Genomic DNA, 14,884 nt, shown 5'->3' on the forward strand with positions numbered 1-14,884 from the left:
CTAACATTAAGCTTAATGATTATATAATGTACTTATATAATGTGTATATATATATATATATATATATATATATATATATATATATATATATATATATATATATAATCAGATTGGAGCCTGGTGTAGCCACCTGGTTCACCAGTCCTCAGTCAAATCGTCCAACCCATGCTAGCATGGAAAGCGGACGTTAAACGATGATGATGATGATGAATATATATACATACATACATATATATATATATATATATATATATATATATATATATAGCAACTAGAAGTCCCTCTATGCCAGTGGTCCTACAAAGGAAAGGAGCCCTCATCCCACTGGATAACCAGAGGAAAACAGTACCCACCACAAGAAAAGGGAGAACGGAACACAAGCATAAAGAAGGAAAAGGAAAATGTAAAAATGAAACAACTAAAACCGAAACCCCAATCCACCAAACAAAAAGTAGAAAACCCTAAGGAGGATCCAATGCCTTCCAAGACCCTACAGGAAAGAAGAAATTTGAAAGGCACTCAAGAACCTGCAAATTTTACCTGCAAGGCAAATGTTGGCATGGGGAAGACGGCAAAACTGCCGGTTTGCCCACCCGACACCCCGCCAAAACTACAAAGGCCTTAATGATAAAAACTTCCCTGGGGAAAGACGACAAATGTCTCCAAGGAAAAAATGCACCAAAGAAGTGCGCTCTTCAGAGATTATAGGCAACGCAGCAGCTGAGCAAAAGTCTTTTTTGTACATGGCGCAAAGGATTGTGCAGCAGCTGACGTGGCTACACCAAGCACAGACAAGGAACCTTGCCCACCACGGCGCAAGACCACCACAGTCAACAGACATGGGATGGCTTCCCCTAACGCTTGCACAGGCATCACGCCAATATTTTTACTAAATATTGGGGGCCTGTTGCATTATAATAATAAAAGCAAAATTTCTTTCCTGAGAGACCTTGCTGCATGCAATCAAGCCCCAATCATAGCACTCGTGGAAACTCACCTCAGCCCTGATATAGAGGATGCAGAAGTACACATACCAAAATATGTCATACTGTGAACAGTCAGAAAGGAAAGGAGCCATAGTGGAGTTGCTGTATACATCCGTGACGACCTCACACCCCAGGTCTTACTGTCATACTCAAATTCGATATGTGACACTCTAATTGTATACATAAGACAACATAATATAATCATATGCAATACATATTGCCCACCGGATGCTCCAAACCACATATGCAAATTTGAAGATTGCCTCACTAGAATTAAAGAAATCCTTATGAAACTGAAACACCACGTGACCATATTTCTTATGCGTGATTTCAACTTCCCCAACGTCAAATAGCCCGAAGGTCTCATAATCTCAGGAATGACTCATCGCAAGTAAGCACAGGTGGAGTCCCTGCTCAACCTCACCAATGCCCTATTCATGGAGCAAATTGTTCTCAGACCAACTAGAGCGAATAACATTCTGGATCTCTGCTTCACGAACAATATGGACATCATTCATGATGTGAAAGTGACGCCGACATTAGTCTCGGATCACAACATAATAGAGCTGTCTATGTTTGGGCCGAAAGAAACCAGAGACATACAGCCTAAAGGAAGCACCCAAAATCTCTCCAATCTGAACTTCCACAAAGCGGACTGGAAATCGATCCAGAAAGAGATCCTCAAAGAGGATTGGCCAAAATGTCTCTCCACACCAGATATTGACATGAAACTAGAATGTTTCATGTCTACTGTGCAAGCCATATGCCGGAAATATGTCCCAGAGCACAAGGCCAAAACAAATAGGAACACGATTCCAAGGGAGAGGAAGATCCTCATGAGACGACGGACGAAAGTTGCAAATCGACTCAACCAGCATCCCAAAAGTAACAAAAGGTCCCGCGTAAAAACGACACTGATGGAGATTGATAAAAGGCTGCAACAATCCTATGTGAGGGAGAGAGCAAACAAAGAAGCCTGAGTTATAAAAAACATTAAGTCAAACCCAAAGGCCTTCTTTCATTACGCGAAAGAAACAACCTCAGTACGCTGCAAGATTGGACCCCTCTTCGAAAAGGATAGCTCCCTCACAGACAGTCCAACTAGGATCAGTGAGGTACTGAATGAGCAATTCAAAAGTGTCTTCACCACTCCGTTGGAGCACATACAAGTGAACGAACCAGTGGACTTCTTTCCTACATCCCCTATAACCAGAGAGGCAGTTACGATGGAATACATCAACATTAGCGAAGAAGATGTACTACTAGCTATAGATGAAGTGGACACAAACTCAACTGCTGGTCCTGATGGTTTCCCAGCAATCCTCCTTAAATCGTGTAAGCATGCCCTGGCAAAACCCCTCCAGATCCTTTTCCAGAGCTTTCTTGCAAATGGCAGACTGCCAAGCAAGCTGAAGGAGAGAATAATATGCCCAAAACTATAGCAGATGCCAAAAACTATAGGCCTATCTCTCTGACTTCACACATCAGCAAAGTCATGGAAAGGATAGTCAGAGGAAAACTAATCGCATTCCTTGAAGAAAATAACTTGCTGAGTGATATCCAACATGGCTTTCGACCAGGTAGGAGCTGCCTGACCCAGCTCTTACAACATTATGACTGGGTGTTGAGGCAGTTACTCAACAACTCAAATGTGGACGTAATATACCTTGATTTTGCAAAAGATTTTGATAAAGTGGATCATGGTGTGATATGCCACAAAGTGCGTGATCTTGGCATAGCTGGAAAAATTGGAGGGTGGTTACATGATTTTCTGAAAGATAGAAGTCAGGCAGTAATGGCTAAAATGGAGCCACCTCTATGAAAACACAAATAGTGAGCGGTGTTCCACAGGGCACTGTCTTGGGACAATTGCTTTTTATAGTCGCCCTATCAGATATGCCCTCAAGTGCCCGAATAGCCACCCTTGCAAGCTACGCAGACGATACGAAAGTCTCCCAGAAAATACAGAACTCCAGTGATTTTGCACACCTGCAGCAGGATTTGGACTTAATTTACAGATGGGCTGAGGATAATAATATGCAGTTTAATGCTGAAAAATTCCAAGCCCTGCGCTACCAACGTCCAAAACTGAATATGAAACTTACAGAGTACACTGGTCCGCAGGGAATTTCAATCCCAGAGAGACCTGGATATCGACCTGGATGGCGACAAACTGCAGACGACTGGTTGGCTGGATCCTGAGAACATTCAGAATCAGAGATAAGGGAACCATGATGGTCCTCTGGAGGACATTCATCCGCAGCCGCATGGATTACTGCTCACAGCTATGGTCACCCACCAGTGTGAAATTAACAGCGGACCTTGAAGCAATCCAGAGAAGATTCACAAAGAAGATTGTCTCTTTGCAACTGCTCAGCTACTGGGAAAGGCTGAAACAGCTAAGACTCTACTCCCTGGAGAGAAGGCGGGAGAGGTATGCAGTAATATACATCTAGAAGATCCTGGAAGGAATTGTGCCAAATTTTGGCATTGAAAGCTACAGCAATGCCAGAACGGGACGACACTGCATAGTGCCAAAGATCCCAGCAATACCATCGCGCTTCAGGACCAGTTACTGCAACAGTTTGGGTTTCAGGGGCCCACAGCTTTTTAATATTCTCCCAAAGAGTCTGAGGAACCTGCACAAAGTAGATGTAGAGGTTTTTAAATCAAAGGTGGACCTCTTCCTGTCGAGAGTCCCAGATGAACCTACCTCACGGCAAGAGGTGCAAATGAGGGTAGCTACATCAAACTCCATTCTTCACTAGGTGCCACATATTGGAGGAGGCTCTCAGTAATAAAAGTGTAGCAAAACGGCGGTGCATCAGCATGGCCGTAGCTTTCAGCTGAGACTATAGAATATATATATATATATATTCTTTTACTCTTTTACTTGTTTCAGTCATTTAATTGTGGCCATGCTGGGGCACCACCTTTAGTCGAGTAAATCGACCCCAGGACTTATTCTTTGGAAGCCTAGTACTTATTCTATCGGTCTTTTTTGCCGAACCGCTAAGTTACGGGGACGTAAACACACCACCATCGGTTGTCAAGCGATGTTGGGTGGGACAAACACAGACACACAAACATATACACACACACAAATACACACACACACACATATATACACATATACGACAGGCTTCTTTCAGTTTCCGTCTACCAAATCCACTCACAAAGCTTTGGTCGGCCCGAGGCTATAGTAGAAGACACTTGCCCAAGATGCCACGCAGTGGGAATGAACCCAGAACCATGTAGTTGGTAAGCAAGTTACTTACCACACAGCCACTCATATATATATATATATATATGTATATACATAAGAGATGTTGGAGTGGACCCCCCACCCTGGCATCCGAAACTCGGAGTTTTATCATGGCTACTGAATAAGTGTCACATATCTTTACAGATATATATATATAAAGATATGTGACACTTATTCAGTAGCCATGATAAAATTCCGAGTTTCGGATGCCAGAGTGGGGGGGGGGCCACTCCAACATCTCTTCAGTTATCCAACTACCGGAAATTCTTTTGAAAAATAACCGTTAACCCATAGGGAAAAATTGAAAACAAAGGGAAATAAACAGACAAAGGGAAATTACTGTGTAGTGACAGAACGCGTATAAGACAACCGATGGGCCTCACAGAGGGTAATTTCAAGGCCAGATACAATAATCAAACTTTGAGTTTTAGGCACTGGGATAAAAGAAAAACGACAAAATTATCCAGTCATATATGGTCTTTAAAAGATAAAGGTGCCGGTTACAACATCCATTGGAAGATCTTAGCTAAGTGTAAACCCTACACCAGCGAATTATGTCCACATGTGACCAAATATTTGCTACGTTTTTGGTCCCCCTGAGGTTACAGATTGGACTTGCTTTCTATTATATATATATATATATATATATATATATATATATATATATTTGTGTCTCTATAATTATTTCTTATACTTTATATATATTTTTATATATTTTTAATATTTGTGCTGATGGGCGGCATGAATAGGCTTCCATATTGAGTTTTTTCCACTTTTTACCTGAATTTTATATTTTTATTTTTTTATTTTTATATTTTGATATTATTATATATTTTTCAATTATTTTTAGGTTTTTACATAGGTATAGGGTTAATGGTTTTTGTATTTTCCCACATATACTTTTTCTGTTTTTTCTCCCATCCAAACTTTTTTCCGTGCGCTTATCGACACGTACAAGGAACTTTATATGTGCGCGCTTGTAAGTGTGCGCGTGGATACGTGCGCATGTAGATATATACGTGCGCACATTGAGATATGTGCGTGCGTGTATGATATACGCAGTCTTATACGCGTTCTGTCACTACACAGTAATGTCCCTTTGTCTGCTTATTTTGATGTTCCTATGGGAAGTTCGGACTCAGCTCAAATAACTGATGTGGTCTGTTCGTATTTATTGTATGAAATGGCAGACCAGTTCCCTAACATAAATGGAGGTCTTTACAGGGACGATTGTCTGCTATACCTCCATAATGCCTCTACTCAGTGCATCCAAAAGGTTAAAAATAGGTTAGCTAGATTCTTCAAAAGAATGGGCTTTGGCATCGTTTTTGAGGATGAGGTCTCTGTAGCAAACTTTCTAGACGTAACTTTAGACTTCCATAGTAATACACACTTTCCCTTCCATAAACCATCAACTAATCTCAAGTACATAAGCCCCTTTAGTAACCATCCAAGACATATAACTAGTAATTTGGTTAGGAGTATCTCAATTAGGTTTTCCAAACTTTCCTCTAACTCCCAAATTTTCAATAAGGTGGCTGACTTTTATAATTCAGCCTTATTGAAGGCAGGTTATAAAGACAAGGTAAGGTACATCGACTCTTCTAGTGATCTTTCTCCTTTTACACAACATGACCCCCCCCCTTTACTAGCGTGGATAAACCCATTTCTATTTCTTCCCATTCTCACTTTACTGAGAAAGTGGAACATGCTTATCACTCACATAAGAGAGGAGGCGGCGAGCTGGCAGAAACGTTAGCACGCCGGGCGAAATGCTTAGCAGTATTTCGTCTGCCACTACGTTCTGAGTTCAAATTCCGCCGAGGTCGACTTTGCCTTTCATCCTTTCAGGGTCGATTAAATAAGTACCAGTTACGCACTGGGGTAGATATAATCGACTTAATCCGTTTATCTGTCCTTGTTTGTCCCCTCTCTGTTTAGCCCCTTGTGGGCAATAAAGAAATAAAGAAATAAGAGAGAAGGCCCAACTGGCTCTAAACACTTTAACAAATTCAAAAATCTTTATTTATTTAACCACACTAACTCTAGAAGGGGAAAATAAATGACAAGTGGCGATGGAGGCAGTAATAGATAGGGGAAAGCAGAAAGAAAGAAAAGATGGAAGGAAGGAAAGAAAGAAGGAAGGAAGGAAAGAAAGAGGGAGAAAGAAAGAAAGACAATAAGGGAGAGGAAGAACGAAAGAAAGAAAGAGGGAAAGAACGAAAGAAAGAAAGAAAGAAGGAAGGAAAGAAAGAAAGCAGTAGAAAAAGGAAAGAAAGAAGAAAAGCACGAAATAAATAAAGAAGGAAAGACAGAAAGAGAGAGGGAGAAAGAAAGAAAGATGGAAGGAAGAAGAAAGAAAGCAGGAAGGAAGGAAGGAAGGAAAGAAGACAGTCTAAAAGAAAGGAACTATTACAGTGGGTGAGAGAGAGAGAGAGAGAGAGAGAGAGAGAGAGAGAGAGAATATATGTATGCAAGAGAAACAGAGAAAGGGAGAGAATTAGGTGAAAACTGCAGTTTTTAGAAAAAATACGTAAGACACCCTTTTTCACGATTTCTCGCTTTCGGCGGGAGCTCTGGGTAAAAAATTATAGAGCATGACCATCCTTGGCATATAAGTCATGTATGTGTAAAATTTGGTGGAAATCAGTTGAAAACTGTAGAAATGCATATGTATTACACACACAAACACACAGATGTCCTTTGTTTTATATATAATAGATAGCAAAAATGATTTTTACGTCATTCATTAGCCTATAAAAGTGTAATACACTGAATATGAAATCAATTCGAACAGAAAATGACGCAGGCAGCCAACCCAACTAGATCAAACACTAGCCCATAAACGGTCATTGCTGCTCCACGGCAGTTTTTCTCTCCTCATTCTTCGTCGATCGTCGCATGATGTCGTGGGCTTCTGCAGCTGCTATTGTCACTGCATTCCGCCCGGTGTTTTGCGTCAACACACATGTTCGCACATCGCCATTTTCTGGTTGCACCGATATGTCACCAGGGAAACCCTCTACAAAAGCCAACCGTGCCGCCTTCTCTAGTCCATCTCTGGTAAAACCAGAAAGCATGGCCAGTGTCCGAACCTTCGCTACATACATGTCCACTTGACCTTTCCTAGCTTAGCGAACACAGCATATGATCCTTCCGTAAAGCTTCCTTTTGGCACTGCTCGGTCTTCTCCGCATTCAGTTGGTCCGTTTCATCTATTTCGAAGTACAAAGCCATGAGACCGGGTACATTTTTAATGCTTTGCAGCCTGGCCACCATCTTGATCTTATAGATCCAAGTGATTATATCTCCCTCGCCACAGAAAGATCTGATGGTGTCACTGCCATCTCCTGGAAGGGGACAACAACAGAAAAAGTGTGTGTGTATATATATATATATATATATATATATATATATATATTAATATTATCTCGGTTGAATAAACTTTGATAATGTAAATATGTTAATAGTTCATGAAGTTTTAAGAAAATATTTATTTTTACCGTTACATTATACAATACCTTGCCTCGACGGGCAGGTGATAAAATCGTAAAGCATGCGAAGTAAAGCTAGATGTATAGTTTGTGCTGGTCTTCTCGTCATTGTTTAGTAGTAATTACAGAGAGAGAAAGAATGATGTTGTAAAAGAACAGAGAGCTTGTACGAATGAGAGAGTATGGGACGAAACAACTGCTTCGTTGACGAGATACCATAGTTGTTCTAGCCGGTCAACCAGATTTCGTTTTCCCTGAGTTGTCACCAAAGTGACGAACTGATTTTTGCTTGGGGTTCTTGCTTTTATAACTACCCAGAAGGATAGACATATCGTTGAGAACAATAGGTTTAGTTGGTGGTCTTGTTATCTTCTAGCTTTTGCTGAAATAGAAGAGGTTAGAAAGGGTCAAGTGGTGAAGACATTATTTCGGCCTAAGCTAAAGCAATCTGGAAAATGTAAAACTGCTGTCACAGAAAAAAAAAACCCCATTGTTCCACCGTGAGAAAAGTTCTGCTGAAGTGTTAATTCAAATTTGGCTATGGCGGATCGAATCTACTTCATGCCTGCAATATGCACTACACACACACACGTATATGAGTGCCAAAATAGTTTGTAATATGGGGAACTGTAATACGAGGAACAAAATGCGATCCACCCACTTCTCAGTGTCGACTGTCCAGCTGGGTTAAATCCGAGACGCACTACTCGTCTGACTTATCGCTAGAACCTACGGCTAATTCCCTTTCTAGCTCGCACGTCTACTGGTATCCGTCCACTTCTGCTGTCCGAGGCCAAAGAGGCCCACGCTGGTCCTACTTCCGCCCACTTCTTCACTCACCCTTCCTCTTCCAGTAGGGCCCCTAAACCATTGATGTCACTGACCCTTTCGTTCCGATTCACCTCATCCCCACAGAACTAATCAGAAAATCTCCACATGAATCCTAGATTGTCCTGACATTGTCCAAAAATTCTGCCACAACTGACAAAGGCAGTCCATTTATCTAGATGGCATACCTACAGATTTTGTTTCTACATCACTTTCAGAAAAAATGGGTACTTTTTTAATGAAATTATCTAAAAAATATCTTTCAGATGGATTAGATTACGGTTATATCGAAATTCACTCATACATTGGTTTCAAATCTTGTTATAAGGCAAGCAACTCCGGGAGATAGGTAAGTCGATTTCATTGATTCCAGTCCTTAACTGGGATCTTTTTGGTTTGACGGGCAACACTTGTTTTCTTAACGAAACACTTTCAAACTTGGGATACTGGTAGAATGTGTCATATAAAACATCTTTTTCTCTTAGCCTTGTTAACAAAAATTAGTTCTTAATAAGTTATTTCATGTTAAAGTTGTCGTATTTCTGTAATTTCAACCAATCACTGACGTCTATTCAGCTGAATACAGTTAGTGCTCTTTTTATAAACAATAATTTTTACCGGTGTCAAGAGTGTTATTCCCTGTTTAATTATATCATTATTCCCTAGTAAGGGTTTAGGGTTTTAGGGTTCGGGTTTTAGGGTTAGGGTTAGGGTTGGGGTTAGGGTTAGGGTTATGAGTTTTAGGGTTAGGGTTATGAGTGAGGTTATGGCAAAAATAATCATAACCCTAACCGTAATCCTAAAACTAACCCTAACTCTAAAACCCGAACCCTAATCCTAAAACCCTAAAGCTAAAACCAATACAAACGCACGAACGATGTCATAAATAAGAGTAACACGGGTAGTTGTTGACAAACAACAGCACTAATTTTATTCAAGGGAAAATATCCCATGACACCGTTGTTTACATTCCACGCCATTAATTGTTTTCACCTAAATAGACGTCAGTGATTGGTTGAAATTACCGAAATACGATAACTTTTTACATGAAATAACTTCGAATACAAAATTTTTTATCTGTTCTATAATACAAAATATACAAGTATACGAAGTTTGAAAGTGTTTCGGTACCAAAGACACTACATAAAACATTAATGAAAAATGTTGCCGGTCAAACCAAAAGGATCCCTCAACTGGTACTTATTTTATCGAATCCGAATGGATGAAAGGCAAAGTCAACTTCGGCAGAATTTGACCTCAAAACGTAAACTGAATTCACACAAAAGATATTCACATCGGCAAGAAAATCGCCAATAAACACTGCGTGATCAAAAATAGCATGTAGTATTTATACCGTTTAGTGAACTTCCTCTCTCTCAATTATATATACATACATATAACAGCTAACCTTTGAGCACTATTTGGACCCCATTGTGTCCATCACTCTGATTGGTTGGTATTGGCGCAATTTGTCTCTTATTCTATCGCGCCAATATGCAACCCAACCAATCGAAGTCCCTAATTAAGATCACGTGGCTTATAAAAACTCAACTTCTCTGCATCTCAGTCTTTTGTTTCCAGACCTTCTGAGGTCTATCCAGTGACCACACGACACAGCCAATTCCAGCGATGACGCCAGACAACATCTGTCCAACAGCATCACAGCGACCTCCATCTTCGTCGCCATCATCATGTCTCTCACCAATGTCGCCAACAACGTCTTTACATACACAGCACCAGCAACACTGCACAGGTTCTAACATAGCGCTATTCGTGAGCTGCCGCACCATGGTTAACAGCAAACCTACAACCCACACAGATGCATGTAAATATATCAACAAATCTTTCATAAGCCTTCTACTCGGTTGTGTCTCCTCTTTTCCAACTGGCACATGATATGAATCATTTCAGTCTTCTGATATATGAGTCGCTTAGATGGTCACACTACACGGACCACTATCTATAATGGTGACCACGACCATTTGTAATTGTGACCCCGACGTGGAACACATCACCTTGACCATCTATAATGGGACCTCGACTTAGAAACGCATTCCTCGTTATCTCTCATCATACGGTACTTCGCAAATTGGTACCCCGAGCTAAAAGATCTACAGATCTCGTTTCAACAGCCATTGAATTCGTATGCTTCGCGACGTTCAACTTCAGGATTGCCTCTACATTCTCATCCATCACAAGTGAAAAGCTAAGTAAATTTTCCTACGTTAAAGTTTTTCATTTTGTCAATGACTTCCAGAGCCTATAACCAAAGACTTCATTGCGGCTGAGACTTTTGTGGTTTTTCACACAAAAAACTTCACGGTTATTTCATCCTAACAACTTTTTGAGCAGTTTCCTTCATGTTTCACGAGACGTCAATTCATTCTTACACAGCGTATTTTACTTGCTGAAAATAGCAGTAAAATGCACAGTTACATTTCAGTGAGTACATAACATTTCTTGATGCTTACTTGTTCCCAGTTCAGCATTTTTCGTCACCTCTCCGCTTCTCTCGGCCGGAGAATGGAAGAGTTCTGGCTTATCTTCATTTGCACGGGATCTTTCTGTCATTTTCGCTCGCAGCTCCGATTTCATGACAGCATTTTTAAGCAATGCCACTCAACGGTACCTCTCAAATAGACGCCTTGTCACGACCGCCACTGTCGCTCCTGCAAATCTTCGAACTGCATTCTATCTCTTGACACCTTTGTTCAAGGAACACTTGTCTTCTGTACCATTTTGGATTCCGGCAGCTTTCACATTTACCAATAACATCTTACAGTGGACTCTCTGTACACAATGAACTATTCGCGTGTTTGTACTTTTGAAAGATTGCTTTACATATTTTTCGCATGTTTTCACTTTTCAGGACACTTTGGAAAGACTTCCGCCTCCACCATTTTCTCCTAAATTTGTTTATTTAAACATTTTTTTGCCCAAAACTCCTGTTTTCGGATACGAAGGTTCCGGAAAATTGCCAAAAATCGGCACTGTTAAATTCCCACCCCCCAATTCTCCAATTTTGACCCCCCCCCCAAACACTAACCCTAATCCTTAAACCTTAACCATAACCGTAACTACAGAGATGTTTCGAAATTTTTGTCCGAATCATAACGTTCGTAATTTTCCATATTAAAAAAAAAAGAAAGGCCAAATTAAAGCGTTTGACCCGGTGACAAAAAAAATAGTATAATAGGTGTAAAACAACTTGCTGGGAACAAATATGAAGAAAAAAAGTGCGCGCTCGCGAACGGGGGTAGGGTGGGGAGAGGGCTCGGAACATTCACATCGTGTGATAGATGTAAAACGACTTGCTCTGAAAGAATATCAAGAACACACACACACCAACGGTTTTTTATTGAAATTACAGCGTCCTTTACTCGTCGCTACTTAACATCCTAGGTTAATATCCTAATTTAACAACAATACTTACTTACTTTAGTATATAACGGTTTTCTTAACCGATATTGTAGCAGTGTCAATATGTTTCATGTCATTTCAACCTGTTTATACACATGTAATTTAAGGACAACTATTAATGCTGTCTGTTATTTACTGTCTGCTATGAATTAATCAAATCTGACCCTGAAAAGATACAATATTCCATTTTTCATCACATACTAGAGTGAGTCGGGATATTGCATCGAAATGTACATAGGTCATTAAACAAGTTTTTACGATGGATCGCGTAAAAGCTCTTATTTAAATGGATATGCACACAAAATTGTATGATAAACAACCTTTCATATGAGGATTTTGTTACGTTGATAACAGGTACAATATTTTTGCCAAATATTTGGTAGAGATCTTTAAATACAAGTATATACAGTTTTACTTTTACAGAAGAGACTGCTATTTGTTACAATATGGAGCTATTCAAAATAGACGCATCCTTGAAAGATATACCGATTCCACCAAATTGTTGTTGTTGGCACTCCGTCGCTTATGATGCCGAGGGTTCCAGTTGATCCGATCAACGGAACAGCCTGCTCGTGAAATTAACGTGCAAGTGGCTGAGCACTCCACAGACACGTGTACCCTTAACGTAGTTCTCAGGGATATTCAGCGTGACACAGTGTGACAAGGCTGGCCCTTTGAATTACAGGTACAACAGAAACAGGAAGTAAGAATGAGAGAAAGTTGTGGTGAAAGAGTACAGCAGGGTTCGCCACCATCCCCTGCCGGAGCCTTATGGAGCTTTAGGTGTTTTCGATCAGTAAACACTCACAACGCCTGGTCTGGGAATCGAAACTGCGATCCTATGACCGTGAATCCGCTGACCTAACACCACTGGGCCATTGCGTTTCCACTATTCCACCAAATAACATCTATATAAAACAATTAATACGAAAGACACACTCATTTATCAGCAGAATAAGGTGGAAAGCGTATTTTTTTGATAAGATTGAGCAGGCAGTTAACATAACAGACAATAATTCACAATTTAAGAAGCTTTTTAAATCTAGGAAAAACCCACCATATAATCCGAAGTTGGATAAATTTGAAGATGAACTTTGGACAGTTGTTAAGAACATTAAAATAAATAAATCTCTTAGAAGGAACCAACATTTGGAGTACCTAAGCAGGATTACCAGGGAAATTAACAGAACGAACGGAATTTTAGTTAAATCTGACAAAACAGGAAACATATATAAACTACAGAAACAACATTATCTTGACCTTCTAAAAAAAGAAATAGAGAAAAACTACAAAATAACAAATAAGAACATGCTCAGAAAAGCAAATCTTGAAGCTAAAAAGTTAATGAATAACTTCAACCTGTTGAACAGAACTGAACCTCCAGTACCTAAGGAACCGCGATTTATCCTTAAAGATCACAAGAGTAATTTTTGGACTGATCCTTCCTTAAAACTCATTTGCCCGACTAAGTCGGATATAGGGATACTTAGTAAGAATATATTTGATAAATATCTCCCTACAATAGTAAAGAAATTAAAACTTTATTTATGATCTAATTCTACACAAGTTGTAGAATGGTTCAAATTGATTAAGGATAAGGAAAATACGAAATTTATTCAATTTGATATTGCTAATTTTTACTCATCTATTAATCCTATCATACTTAACAAAGCATTGTGGTTTGCACATAATAAGGCGGGACTTACAAGGGATGAGATCAATGTGATATTAACGGCTAGAAAATCATTTATTAAGTTCAATAATAAAATTTGGATTTGCAAAGATACCCCGGACGCATTTGATGTCCCTATGGGGAGTTCTGATTCGGCACAGATAGCTGCCATTGTATGTTCCTTCATACTTAATGAAATGGTAGATCAATTCCCAAATATTAATGGGGGGGGGGGTCTATATAGAGATGATTGTCTCTTATGTGGTGTATGCATGCGAGTAGAAGTAATCAGCTTACCTCGGTTTCCTTCCTTTGCACGAGTCTGTCCTGCGGTATCCGATCCTCGTGGCGGGCCCGACCCGAAGAACACTAGAAATAGCAGCTGCTTCTCCCAACACCTAGACGATCACTTGGCATGTCCTCTCTTCACAACAACCCCATTTGAAAAAGGGCACGAAATCCCGATCGAGGCTCCCTTGGACCTTCTTCCTTTTCTGGTCAGCTCGCCGTTCCGGTCAGAGGTCAGCTCCCCAGTTGCTGACGTCATACCACATGCCACCCTGATCTTAAAGATCACGTCCGCCCCTACTCCACTTCAAAGTCCGCCATCCAACCGGGCGGGCACCTTACACGTCGAGATCTTTTCAAGCCAGGTGCCTCGTTTCCCTCTCCGCGCACTTCGTCCAATGAAGTGGCTATTCTACATAGGTCCAGCACGTGACACGGCATTCTTTCCACGGATACATTGTTTCTGGAATTGACCGCTGTCACCGTTCCCCTGCCCCATTGTGATGTGCAGCGTGCCTTCGGTGGTTTGACCCAAACTTCCTCCCCTACTTTCACGCCGGCGGGTCCCTTCTCTTCCTCGCAGTACTCCGGCATCTTACTGGGATGCCTCCATTCATACTTGAACACTGCTCTGTGCGGCACAGATTCTTCCGCTTGTCTGGATCGGGGAGACATGTTATACCAGAAAACCGTTTCCAGGGACGAAATGTGCCCCCTTTCAGCCATGGCCTTGATCATCCAATGGTGCCTCTCAATGATTCCATTGCCGCTCTGAACAATCGTCGCACCTTCCACCGGTCGAGCATCTCCCCCAACGCTTCCGAATGAAATGCCGCCCCGTTGTCCATTAGCAGTTCTTCCACAGGACCCCTCTCCAAGAATATCCCGTTCAAAATCCGGGCAGTCTCATCAGCAATGCCTGTCTTCAACT

At 40.8% G+C, this 14,884-nt stretch overlaps 1 long non-coding RNA gene across 1 annotated transcript; it reads right to left on the minus strand.

Moving 5' to 3' along the window:
- Positions 1-7,725: 7,725 nt before the first annotated feature.
- On the minus strand, positions 7,726-11,428 carry LOC149132216 (uncharacterized). The gene is made up of 2 exons (XR_016244757.1): positions 11,045-11,428; positions 7,726-8,127 (listed from the first exon to the last, which is right to left on the minus strand). It is a non-coding gene; the product is annotated as an uncharacterized LOC149132216 (long non-coding RNA).
- Positions 11,429-14,884: the final 3,456 nt, after the last annotated feature.

The sequence above is a fragment of the Octopus bimaculoides genome, chromosome Z, assembly GCF_046866305.1.
Source record: "Octopus bimaculoides isolate indiv1 chromosome Z, ASM4686630v1, whole genome shotgun sequence".
In the NCBI taxonomy this organism is placed as follows: domain Eukaryota; kingdom Metazoa; phylum Mollusca; class Cephalopoda; order Octopoda; family Octopodidae; genus Octopus; species Octopus bimaculoides.